This window comes from Apium graveolens, chromosome 11 (assembly GCF_009905375.1).
Source record: "Apium graveolens cultivar Ventura chromosome 11, ASM990537v1, whole genome shotgun sequence".
Classification (NCBI taxonomy): domain Eukaryota; kingdom Viridiplantae; phylum Streptophyta; class Magnoliopsida; order Apiales; family Apiaceae; genus Apium; species Apium graveolens.
The window spans coordinates 45,887,470-45,900,471 of NC_133657.1; the positions used below are offsets into that span (position 1 = coordinate 45,887,470).

The 13,002-nt window shown below is 37.2% G+C and overlaps 1 non-coding gene across 1 annotated transcript; it reads right to left on the minus strand.

Moving 5' to 3' along the window:
• Positions 1–12,071: 12,071 nt before the first annotated feature.
• On the minus strand, positions 12,072–12,178 carry LOC141699299 (small nucleolar RNA R71). The gene has a single exon (XR_012565772.1). It is a non-coding gene; the product is annotated as a small nucleolar RNA R71 (small nucleolar RNA).
• Positions 12,179–13,002: the final 824 nt, after the last annotated feature.

Consider the following 13,002-nt stretch of genomic DNA (forward strand, 5'->3'; position numbering starts at 1 on the left):
TTTTTGAAAAACCGAAACGATTCGTAATTAACAGAAATCCCCGAAAAGACATAAAATACATTCTAACGCACATAAAACGAGGTAAAATGAGTACCTTGATAAAAATGCAAATAAATACGAGTCCAGATTGCAGATCGATTCATATAAATGCAGTATAAACACATATTAATTACTCGAAAAATTTTCTGGTCCACATGGGACTATAGATAGCAATTACTGAGGTCATATCATGGCAATAATCATTTTAACTTATATAAACACATAATATTTATTAATTTAACATAAAATATTCACATAATTTTCCCGGATATTACATGAACCTATGCTAGCATGGCAAGTTTAAACCTCTAAATTCACTATCGCTTCATTAGAGATTAACACGCTACCTTATATGTTCGTGATGCACATAAGACGAATAAGCACAACCAATACTAGGATATCATACAATCACCACACACTAAGATATCGAAATAAAATTAACTATTGAAATCCATAAATAAATCCGTTAGAACCCCACGATAACTATTAGTTCATAACCGAACTCATCGTCACCGCGGGTTCCGATGAAAGCATGGTATAATAAACTAGGTCTTTATAAAACGAAAAATAAACAAACTACGTAATCCAGAGTATTAGGTTCAACAAACAAGAAATGGGCATCCAAGATTACAACTTAAAACAAAGAATCACAAGAATAAACTAGATCTTCTTCGCTTTCGTTGAATTGTGCTATAGGTCTTCTCGTCGTCTTCTCCTTAAGCTCTGTTGTTAAAAACATCTTCAAATAATATTTATATAGCAGGCCAATTAATCCAGAAGCCTAGAAAAACAATATTTTACTCAAAACAGGATTTTGAAATCCCGACCTGGCACGGCCGCGCGCTTCAGCAGCGCGGAAGCGCGCGGGCGCGCTGTCCTTCTAATGTTCTGGCGCGGGCGCGCGCTATTACAGCGCGGGCGCGCTGACCTTCTGGAAAAACTGAATTGCTTCCTTTATTTTTCTAGTTCTTGATGGCATTCCATGAGCAATCTTCACGACACTTTCCTAACACCATTTTAGCATTAAGGCAATGCTAAATCTCCCCGATCCCTTATTCATACCTGAAATGCAGAACACTACAAAAATGCATCAAAAACACAAATAGCTTGAGTACAAAACATCAATTTGAAGCTTTACGGAGCGTTATAAGTAAATATAAATACCACTTAACAGCTCTTCTCCAAGTGCACAGAACAAAAAGGGTAGGGACAGCACAGAACAAACTCAAACCTATGTCAGAAAGAAGAAGTTGAAACCTTTGGGGGAGTCACAGGGGTGAACACACATGCCAACTACAGTCAAAGACTAAGTTAATGCACCATCTCAAACTCAGTTTGATGTGGCTCCAATAAATGTGGAGTCATAGCCAAATTCTCTCATAATTGAAACACCTCACACACACAATTCTCCCACAAAATCAATGGATGTGGATATGATAAACACATCAATTCTTGATTCTCCATCTTTGAAACTCATGGAGGAGCCAAAATCTAAATCAAGTGAGCATCGTCTTATTGATAATTTGTTGGCTCATTTGCCCTTTCTTTCTAGAACTACTGAAAAATATGTGCATAATCTCAAATCAATCACCACAGATTCAACAATAGTTACAACTCCTAACTCTATCATTTCTACTCTCTCGACGGATATTTCTCATACATCGATAAATGATTGTCTCTCGACAGATAAGCTTCACAACAATTATCCGTCGACATTCACAACTGCTATTTCGACGGATGTCTCTCATCCGTTGGAAGTCTCTACACATCTTGAAATTTCCAACATTGTGACAAGTGTAGACGACTTAGTAATTGTTCAATCACTCTTAGGATTGAGGGAATGGAGTGACATGAGTGAGAGGCTGGGTTGCTTCCAGGAAAAAGGAGAGGAAAAGAGTGAACACATGCATGCTATTTCTTCTATCATAGCAAAAGTGAGTGAGAGGAGTCCCACCTTAGATGGTGAAGGTGAGGGTGTGAGGTGGGAAGCCAAGGGGAGCCCTTGATGCAAAAACAGAAAGATAATGAGAGAAAAGCAGGTATAGAAGAATGGGAAGATCCCATTTCTAGTGAGTTAATGGATGTCAATGATGCAGATAAAGAGAAACTATTTCAGCAAGAATATCAAGTTCTTCTAGATTCTGTCTTTTTTGATGTTGAGGCATTTACTCATCTTGTTCCAGCATATCGGATTCTAGCTGAACAGGGCAATGAGGATGCTGAGAAGACTCTCAATTTGGTACACACTATAGCCTTCATGCAAAATGCAAAGGATACAATCAACTCTCTTCCACCTACAGCCGATGATGATCCTGAGTTAGATTCTAGTGGCTTTGTGGATGATTCTAATATAGAGGATGTTGATGAAACCGGCATGAACATAGGGGGAGATGCAGGACCTAGCTCATCCACAAGCACTCCAGCCTGGATGTTCACCAAAGATTGCAATGATCATCATTTTAAATCCACACTATTCAAGATTATCTATCAGACTCAGTCAGCCATCCAAGACACCACTGATGCCAATACCAAATGTCTTCTACAAGCCCATCTTGAATCTCTGCAACTGCCCAAAATTCAATCTCTCAAACAAAGTCAAGAGGTGAATGAAATCAAGAGAATGATTGAGCAAGTCAAAAAGGACATCAATGACAGAATATAGTACAAACTTCCTGAGTCAACAATGAAAGACATTCACCAGAAAATATGGAAGGAATTTGACTTGAGTAACAAGATTGAAACATTGGATTCTAGGATGACAGTAGTGGAGAATTCAATTACCAAGGTGCTTGTCAATCAAGTGCATCAGACACTCCTTCTTCAAAAATTGGTGGCTGCTCAAACTCCAACCCCTGCCTTACCTGACTATAACAAAAAGGGGGAAAAGGATGTGCATGTCCAAGTCAGTAACGTAATAGTTCCAGCCATTACCTTCTTTAAGCCACCAATGTAGGACAATATTGATTTAATCAACATAGCAACAGTTGAACTCAAGCCGAAAGAGCAAATGAAGAAGCTTGGTGAAAAAATTGAGAAGGAACTTGGTCCAATTGCCAGTAAATACAAATCTGTGATGCACTCCACTCAATTGAGATCAATTCCAATAGATGAAATGAAGTTGGGAAACATGGAAAGAGGTCAAACCTCATCTAAAAGGCATCAACGGGCTACTGTGATTTTGAAGCCTAAAAAACACTCATCAAAACATTGAAGAAAAAATCCAATGTACCTAGCCAATGCAACTCCTAAACCAGATGACTTGGTCAATCTATTGTAAATCATAAAGTTCCAAGAGACTCGGGTTTGAGGAAAAGGATAGCAAAGGATCTACAGGAATGGCAAACTAATTTGTTTGATGGCTGGATATCCTCAATTTGGAGAATCCAAAAGAGAAGAAAAATTGAGGCTCAAGTCTCAGAAAAGGCAGGCTTCCTTAGAAGCAAAGAGACAAGCTGAAAAGCCTGCTACTAAGTAAGAAACTGAGAAGCCTGCCACCATAACTGAAACTGAGAAGCATGTGGAAACAAAGCAGAAATGAGGAAAAGGTTATATGAAGGAGAGAGCCAAAATGAAGCTGATATTTAAAGAAGAAAAGGAAGAACCAAATCCAACTCAGTCTACTACCACAAATCAACCAACTATGCCCACAGTGGAGCAAGTTGAAATCAAGGTCCATCGGTGTGAACTTTCATGGTGAGCCAATCATTCCAAAGGATGAACCAATAGACTAGGAAAGCTTACCTATTCATGAGCTGAACATCCCAATTCCAACCACTTCAAAAACAAGAAAGAATACAATAAGAAAGCCAGTCAAGTATGTCGCATTCCAATCCAAAACCTTATCCAAACCCAAACTAACAGTCAACAAAGGAGATCAAATATTTATCTGTGACATAAAGGAATTTTCAGACATTAATCTTTACTTGGATGAGCTAGATGAAGTCAGAGTAATTGATGCCCACAATAGACCTCCAGAAAGATTAGTGTTCAGGTACAGGGTTGAAAAGGAAATCACTTGGCCTCTTCATAAGATTCTCAATGAAGACTACTCTGTCTTAGTTAAGGTATTCCTGCAATCTAGAAAAACTTTGGATTCACCATGGTGGCCAAAACAGAGATACTTAACAAAATTTAACAAATAAAAAGAAGCTGGAGAGACCCAAGTGCACTACCAAGAATCTTAACTATTTCTTACACCGAAAGTAGAGTGCACTTGAGGCCATATTGGTTGATGGAGTTCAAGGGTGAAGAAATACCAGAAGATTTTTCAGACTAGAAGACCATCTAAAAATATCAAGCAATAAGACTCTTAAGGAAATGCAGGAGATGCTGGATCTATCTAATGAAGATGAATCTGAGTTCTATAGACAACTCTAACACTAGATAGAAGAGAACAATGAGAAGTTGGGAAAGGAGACTAGACACTCAAGGAAAAAGGATTAATTTGCTCAGCCTAGAGGAGCACCTTGAACAAGGCTTGTAAGATTTCTGTGAACTTGCTTATATCAATTTTCAATAAAATTTACAGCACTTATCATTTTATCTACTATTGAATGATCATTTTGTATAAGGTGTTTTGTTATCATTAATGTGACGGCCTCAAACCCGGGGTCAGGTGTTGACATCACGAACAACCACAAATATAAGACAACCAACTCATTCTTATTTAATATAAAAACAACCCCTTAACAAGATCTTTTCCAGGTTCAAGTATGACTTAGGTTATATCATTATTACAAACCAACTTATTTGAAAAAACCTGACACTACTAACTTTTTACAGCAACTTGTAGACCACACCTGGTCCGATACAACTATCTCAGAGGAGTCTCATACATGAGGAACTGGAATCTAGCCCTGCCTATGACAGAAGGGTCTCCTAGGCATCTACAATATATGAATATACAAAACATTTTGCAAGAGCGAACGATCAATCGCTCAGCAGTACCACTATATGAATAACAAATAATGTTACGACCGGCAATTTGTGTAATATTATTTGTGAACTCTGTATAATATTAGAGCCGATTATAAATATACCTAATGATTGTACGTTTGTGTGAAAGGAAATTTTTGCATTATAAATTGCTTTATGTAGATTATAAATTTTTCAAAGCAAGAGTTTTATTAATTGCCCTTATTTTTTATTTATAAAGAATATTTTATGCCTTGGAAAATTATCTTTTAAAAATTATTTCATTCACAAATTTCAAAAGTGATCTCATAAAATTTCTAAAAATCCAAGTTATTTTATGGTATAAATTTTATAATTTTTGAACTTATTTTATTAAAGTAAATCTTTAAAAATTAGTTGTTTAGTAATTAGCAAATTACATGGAAACCCTTGCATGCAAATACTCTTCCATTCAACCAAAGGGCAAAGAAGACATTTCCAACCCCACTAACTCACATTTTGTTAGCCAAATTACCTCATTGACCTTGCATGCAAAATGGCCTAACTTTAGCTAGAGGGTTACTCTTGTCATTTCCTAAATCCACTCACATTTAGTCAAATCGAAGACATAAAAACAAACCCAAAGTGATGATCACTCCATTCCACTCCACCACTTCACCCTCCCCTTTCTCCTCCTCCCTCCCTCTCGGCTCAACCCTCCCTCTCGGCCATCCCATAGTCGAGGCCCCCCATCCCCTTCCTTTCTTCATTCTTTCACTCAAACAATCATATTATATTCAAGTAATCTTACTCCCTACATGTTGTTCTTATATATTTCAAAAGTTTAGAGTGAAAAACCTATGTTTTGACCTTGCATGGTGGTGTTTTTGTTAAACTCAAAGTGAACATCCTTGATTCTTGTGAATCTAAGGCTTTCACCATGAGTTATAGTATCATAGGGTTGAGAATGGCTAGACATGAGTGTGTTACACTTATGCAAATGTTGTTTTCGCCCTAATCCATTCGGCCATGACTTGATAGGAGCCGAATGGATGGTGTTTTGTTGCCTTTTTTCATTTTTGTGTGTTTTATGATGATGACATGAATTTTGTAGTAAAAGCTTGATAAAACCCTTTTGCATGCTAGATGATCATTTAGTTATAATCCATGTTAGGCTTGCATGTTGAATTATGATGAAAATTTATTTGGAAATTATGTTGTTTTGGCTTGTAAGATTCGAAGGCATGCATGCATGTAAACCACTCTTGATTTTTGGAAGTTTTTGATCATTTGGATTCATTTTTGTAAGTAAGCCTTAATTTCAGTAGGGTTAAGATATTAATCTTGATTTGTGCTCCTTGATATGTGATGTTAATTCGTATATTTATAAAGAAGATATAACTTGACGTTTTCAAAAAACTTGATGACTTGTAATTTGTGTAATGTGTTAACTTTTATTTTGCTATGTTGCACCTTAGGTAAGGATGATCTCTACCAAGCTTATATTGAGTGTAAGGGAGTTAGGTCAGTAGAACACCTTAGTTAAGGTTTGGTTTGGGTTTTTGGTTGTTGTTGGTTAGGTTGTTAAGTAAGAACCTTGGTGAAAGTAGAGTATTAGTTTCTGTAGAAAAATCAGTTTGGTACCCTGAGGTTTAGAGTGAGATTTGACCTTGTCATTGTTGTGCACTTTGAGGCCCAAGCCACCAGAAGCTAGCACTAGGAGTATACAATAGGTTTTAGGTGTTTGTTGGAGGTTTTTAAGATGTTTGGTTATGTGCTCGAGTGGAAACATCAAATCTGTCTAGCAGGGGACAGTTTTGTTAGAAATAGGGAGTTTTGACCATGTCATAGGTAGGCCCTCATTTGGCCCTGTTGGGCCTTAGTTAGAAGGAATGTCAGAGGAGTTTTTCCAGCCATATTTCATAGGATTTGAGTTAGAATAGTGTGTCACAAGTTAGTTAAAGTCAGGACCTTTTCTGCCCATAAAAATAGGGGAATCATGAACTTTAAGTTTAGGCCTAGGGAGGCCCAAGCTAGGCCCTTGAGCCACATCAAGTTTGGGAGTTGCCTTATGATCAGACGGAAGTTTTGGAGGTAAACTTGAAGTGTAAGAGTGTCAAATACACCCAAGAAACCTTAGATGTCATTCTGAAATTTACCATAATAAGCACTTTCACTTACCACATAGTTTTAGAGCACTTATGAGTGATGCCTAGGTTGACCACCATAGTTTCAAGATAGCATAAAGTCAGTAGAGTGAAAGGCCCAAGCTAGGTTCAATATGAATTGGATGGTTTAGTAAAGGCACATCGAGTTAGGAGACCAAAATTTGGAGATTTTGTCTAGTTTAGCGACCAAGTGACTTAAGTATGTGGAGCGAGATCATCCAAGCCTAGTGTTGCAATATGGCGTGTGTGTTATTATTTGGTACTTAAATAAGGTATATGAGCATATGTGGCTATGTGTACTATTATGCTTATAAGGTGATTATAAATTGTGTGCATATAGGCCTAAGTGCCATCGTGTTTGATTTCGATTTTCAAATAGGTTGAGTTGGTGAGAATATATTATAATGAGGTTATTATTATTTGTGTAGGATCTCGAGATGAGGGTAAACTTGCCATAAAAGTTGATTAAAGCTTCCAGTTGCTCCTATCTGCCAGTCCAGTCCAGCCTTTCTCAAGGCAAGTGATTCAACCTGCCTTTTTCGTTCATACTGCAAGTGTGTGATAACTAGTTCCTATATATGATGCGAGTATTCTGATTTACCTTGATATACATGAACCAAGTGGTCTTCAAATCTATCTTTGTATTATATAGAAATGCCATGAACCCTTAAGTGTCTATTGCAAGTAATGTAACCTTATTGGAAGATTGTTATGCAAGTAGATCAAAATGTCATATTATGCTAGTATACCAAAGTAATTGTGATACCATGATAAAATAGAGAATTGTTATAACACTTTATTGATCCTTTTGATTAACATGCTTTTGATTCCTGAGAAATCTTGATATTGCACCCTGATACTTTGATTCAACTCTTGTAAGAAACTCGATAGAACTTTTATCTTGATACCTAAAAGCCAGTCATTTCTTAAAGTCGTTCATGATTGTTTGATAACCCTATCCTTACCCTAAAGCTTAATACCCTGTTATACCTTGAGCTGATGATCATTTTCTTTGTATTTTAACACCTTATCATACCTGGAACCAGTAATGCTTATCTTTTTGATATTTTAATACCTATACCTTATCTGAAACCATTGTTTTAAGCCTAGTCTGGCATTACTCTTTCATATTATCCGATAGCCTTACTAAATCTCCTTGTCAAAGTCCTTGTAAACAGAAACCTTCCAATTACCCTGATAGAGTAAAGCCTAGTGGATCATGGCCCTAGTGGATATATTCCCAGTATTTCAAAGTGGATCTATAAACCTTGATAAAGATGTTTACTGTTTAAGAAATTAATTGTCAACCGGCATCAGTTTTTGAAATGATTAAAAATTTGGATTTTCACTCCCAAAGGGGGACAAATGTTTTCTTTAAATAGTAGATCTGGACTGAGACGCAAGTCCTTTCCGCACTTAAATTGTAGGCTTAAAAGTTGCCTAGGGATCCAATTAATGTTTTAGAACCCAGCGAGGTTCGGGATTACTTTGCGGCTGATCACCGGTTGTAATCCGTAGCGTCATAAAATGGTTTTTGATTAAGAAATGATTTTGGAAATGTTTTGATACAAACAAATGATGCCATCACCCAAAAGTTCATCTCTTGTTATTATTAGCTCACTCTTCACATTGTCATTCTTATATATCTCGATTTATGTTTCGTATCGTATTGTTTAGCACTTGTTGAGCATTTGGCTCACTACTTGCTTTCACCCTGATATTACAACTAGCAGCTATGGTTAGATTCAAGCAGACAGCACGTAAGACTTGAGATGCCGATGCGTATGTTCGAGCTCAGGTAGAATAAGAGATAGTTTTGTGTGAGGACTCAATATTAAAATTAGGTTGTAATAGTTAATAGTGTTGGGCTGTTCCAAACCCTAAACTGTAAGATCTTGGATTCGGTTGTATTTACTTTCTTTGGTTAGCTATTGTAATAATTTGCATAATATGTATTTTCAAGTTAGGGGCGTGACAAATAAAACAATTTATGATAAAAAGTTATAGGAACAGAAATCAGAACTTGTTACAAAAACAAGTAAAATATGTGTAAACTTGATATCAATCACTAGCATGTTTTGTAAAACAATAACAGCAGTCGTGTGTTGTGTAAATACCAGAGTCCAATTTTAGCATGCTATTTTCATTTTCAAATCATTTATTCCTTTACAGGAACCACAAACCATCTGTCCCATTACGGGGACCACAAAACCATTTGTTCAGTCACGGAAACTGTAAAAACCACAATCAGATATATATTGGATGTTATCTAGGGACGGCTGATCAAGCCTCCACACAATTGATCTAGGATAGTTGGTCGAGCTATCGCACAATTCGTCTAGGAAAGCTGATCAGGATTTCACACAATTCATACCGGATCCACAGATAGCTAGGTCTTCGATAAGTTACGATGGACTAAGCGATTTAGATAGGGCGCACAACCGACTTAGCCACTTACGACTGTTATCCAATATCTGATTCATTTTATCCAGTTTTCAAAGCTACTCTTACCTATCTCTTTTTAAAACATTTCTATCACAACACACTTTCCAAAACCTTTTCCGTACTAATCACATTTTAGAGATAGGTATTTTCAGAAGTTACTTTAACCCAAAACATAATTTAACCAAACATTTTTAAATACAGGGGACACGTAACTTAAAACGTACTGTTCCACTACGCAATTTAAATCAATAGGCATTCATATATACTGAACTGTAAAAGATTTGTTCAGGGGTACTTGCCTTAATACGCTTTAACAATAATTACGGGCTGGCTTTGAACCGACCTAAATGCTCGGGCTTTTGATTGAAACCTTGTTGAGTGGCATTTATGACACTTTATTATGCTCTAATAAGCTTTGAATTGATGCGTTTGTACTCAAGTTGTTAAGTGTATTAATTTGTTTTCTAGTGTTTTTGCATTTCAGGCATTATCTAGGTAATCAGGTGAATTAGCATTATTTTGGTGCTAATTTGGTGTCGAGGTGGTGTTGGAATAAATGCTCGTGGAAAGCTAGCTCGAAGCAGCAAGGAAAAAGATGAAATCTGAGTTTTTCCCAGAAGGATGGCGGGCACGCGCTGTGATAGCGCGCGGCCATGCCGAGATTCCAGAATGACAGCACGGCCGTGCCGGGATTCCAGAATGACAGCGCGCCCGTGTTGTGATAGCGCACGCCCGTGCCGATACGGAAATAAAGAATCCTGATTTTAATTTGATTCCAAGTGGGGAGACTTCCAGATTGTTTAGGGCTGCTATATATATTCAAATAAGGACGTTTTTAAGAGAGAGACGTACCAGAGCCCAAGGAGAGACGTAAGAAGACCGTTTTAGCACGGACTCGACGAAGACGAAAAAGATCTTGTTTTTACTTGTGAATCTTTGTTCTAAGTTGTAATTTGGATGCTAGTTTTCCTACTTGTGAACCTTACTCTTGTTTCGTACTTGGTTTTGTTGATTCTTTATAAAGACTACGTTTATTACACCATGCTTTCATCGAAACCCACGTTAATGATGAGTCCGATTATGGGCTAATCGTTATCGTGGGGTTCTAGAGGATTTATTTATGGATTTCTTTAGTTTAATTGTTTGTATGCCTTAGTGTGTGGTTATTGTATGATAACCTAGTATTGGTTGTGATTCTTCGTCTTATAAGAGTCGCCAACTTATAAGATAGTGTGTTAATTCTTAATAAAGCGACAGTAAATTTAAGGATTTAGAACTTGCCATGCTAGCATAGGTTCATGTGTTATTGTTATGCATGATTCGTAGTTAATTTTACCCATCTTACTTGCCCTGTGTAATCATGATAGATAACTTGTGCTTTAAACCATTATGTTGTCAAATTCTATAGACATATAGGGTCTCAATATAATTAGTGTCTATTCAGCTTCTATCTCTTTTTTGGATGTCTGGTAGTATATTTTTACGTGCAACAAAAGTTGGCGATTAGCAGTTTCGTGTTATCTGATTAGTGTCATCACCATTGCATGCTAAGGTTAAGAACAATAAGGCTATTGAATGAAGTATTTAATGAAGTTAGAACCCCATGTTTGTCTCATATAATATACAACTCTCTTTACTCTCTTACTTATAATCCTTAGTTTAATTAGTAGTATAAACAATCCAAAAATTTTATCATCTTAGCATTGGATAATAACCATATCATCGGTGCATAGGTGCATAAATTACATAGTTAACCAACGCCAGTCGCTGTGGGAATGAACTTGAAAAGATTCTATATTACTTGTGAACGCGTATACTTGCGTGAATTATTATCGTGTGTTTAGCCCTAACAAGTTTTTGGTGTCGCTGCTAGGGACTGCAGTTTTAATTTTTAGTTTATGTGTTTGTCATCAGTGATCGTTAAAGTTCATTGACTCGGACATTGTTACTTACATACTCCTTTTTCTTGTTGTATTTCAGGTAATCTAGTGATCGTTTATGCAAACTCGTTCATGAGTTCGTAGGAGAATTCTGGAAAAAGACGAGGAAGAAGTTGTAGTAGATATTAGGGAAGATTTTGAGGATGAAGAGAAAGTAGCTGAAGAAGAGAAATTCGAAGAACCACCTTTATTAGAGATAGAGGATCAGGTAGATAATTTTAAGGCTTTAATGGACTTTTCTAAGCCTAAGATCAATGACATTCAGTCAAGCATCATCAGGCCAGGCATCAAGGCTAACACTTTTAAGATCAAGTCAAGCACGATTCAGATGATACAGAACTCAGTTCAGTTTGGGGGTAATCCTACTGAAGACCCAAACATGCACATCAGGAATTTCATCGAGATATGTGACACTTTTAAGTTCAATGATGTGTCTGAAGATGCCATTAAGCTGCAATTATTCCCATTCTCTTTGAGGGACAAAGCGAAGTTATGGTTACATTCTCTACCACCGGGATCTGTCACCAAATGGGAGGATCTTGCTCAAAAGTTTCTCACTAAATTATTTCCTATGGCGAAGACTGCTGCAATCAGGAATGCTCTTACTCAGTTTGCTCAACAAATTGGTGAATCTCTGTGTGAGGCTTGGGATCGATACAAGGAGATGCTAAGGAAGTGCCCATACCATGGCATGCCTGATGGATGATCATAAACTATTTCTACAATGGTCTAGGTGCACATTCTAGACCTATGCTTGATGCAACATCTGATGGAGCCTTATGGGCTAAAAGCTACAATAAAGATTATGAGTTGATTGAGCTAATGGCATCCAATGAATACCAGAATCCTACGCAAAGAATGTTGCAAGGAAAGGTAGCAGGAATTCTGGAAGTGGATCAAGCTACTGCTATAGCTGCTCAACTACAAGCTTTGACGATGAAAGTGGACTCTTTGGCTAATTATGGAGTTAATCAGATTACTAGTATTTGTGAACTTTGTGCGGGAGCACATAAAACTGAGCAGTGTGCTATTTCTAGAGAATCAGCTCAATTTGTGAGCAACTTTCAGAGGTCACAACAACAAGCTCCAACCACTTATCATCCGAACAACCACGATCATCCTAACTTCAGCTGGAGCAACAATCAGAATACGGTGCAACAATCTTATCAACCATATACAGCAAGGCAGTATAACCCTCCTGGTTTTCAGCAACCGCAATATGCCCCGAAGCAACAACTTCAACTTCAGCAGTTATCTCAAGCAAATGAAAAATCTGAATTGGATGAGTTAAGACTCATGTGCAAGAGCCAAGCTGTCTCTATCAAGACCTTGGAGAATCAAATTGGGCAAATTGTGAATGCCTTACTTAATCATCAACCTGGCACGCTTCTAAGTGATATTGAAGTGCCAGGCAAGATGGAAGCTCAGGAGCATGTTAAAGCAATTATATTGAGGTCTGGTAAGGTTATGAATCCTGAAGTAGCTAAAACTCCAAATTCTGAAGTGGAGGATGATGA